Below are 835 nucleotides of genomic sequence, written 5' to 3' on the forward strand. Positions count from 1 at the left end.
CCCAGTATCTCATAATTTCAAGAAAAACAAGATAATCCTGGTTTAATGGATGAAGATCAACCATCCCCCATGAAAGTAAAAGAAGTGGCAATCACATTTCTAATAAATTTGACCTACCCCTTTGAGAAACCGACTACTGGAGGTAACCTTAAGTTTAAATAGAACATTGTACGGCTTTTGATCGGTAGTGGATAGTTTATTGGGATTTCACATGAAGATACACAAGTCCATCTGCGTAAATTTTTAGAGATCAGTGACACATTCATCCCTACGGGTGTATCAACTGAATATATTAGGTTGACATTATTCCTATTTTCACTATTAAGGGAAGCAAAGAAGTGGTTGAATGCTGAGCTGGCAAGTTCAATCACAACATGGGATGACTTAACCCAAAAATTTCTCATCCAATTTTTTCTATCTGGCAAGACTACTAGACTTCATAGTGAGATTGTGTGCTTCAAACAGAAGCCAGATGAGAATTTATATCATGAAAGGGAGAGGTTTAAAGATCTTCTTTAGGAATGTCCACATCATTAGCAGTTCAATGAGGTATTAGCTCAAACTTTTGTCGAAACACTTGACCATAATACAAAAACTTTGCTAAATTCAGCTATAGGTGGTCAAGCTTTGGAGTTGATGTATAATAAGCTTTATACTTAGTTGAACTTGATTTCTCAAGAGAATCTAGAGAGGTATTCCAATTCAAGAAGTGCAACAAAGAAGGTTGTAGGTGTGTTAGAGGTGGACCATTTTACTACTATATCTACCCAAATTGCTGCATTACAAAATCAGTTAACACTCAGTTCAGCAATATAAAACTAGGGGTTACACAACC

At 36.0% G+C, this 835-nt stretch overlaps 1 non-coding gene across 1 annotated transcript; it reads right to left on the reverse strand.

The window, feature by feature from the left end:
• Positions 1–433: 433 nt before the first annotated feature.
• On the reverse strand, positions 434–539 carry LOC124890809. Its single transcript, XR_007049378.1, has one exon. It is a non-coding gene; the product is annotated as a small nucleolar RNA R71 (small nucleolar RNA).
• Positions 540–835: the final 296 nt, after the last annotated feature.

This window comes from Capsicum annuum, unplaced genomic scaffold (assembly GCF_002878395.1).
Source record: "Capsicum annuum cultivar UCD-10X-F1 unplaced genomic scaffold, UCD10Xv1.1 ctg2554, whole genome shotgun sequence".
Taxonomy (NCBI): Eukaryota; Viridiplantae; Streptophyta; class Magnoliopsida; order Solanales; family Solanaceae; genus Capsicum; species Capsicum annuum.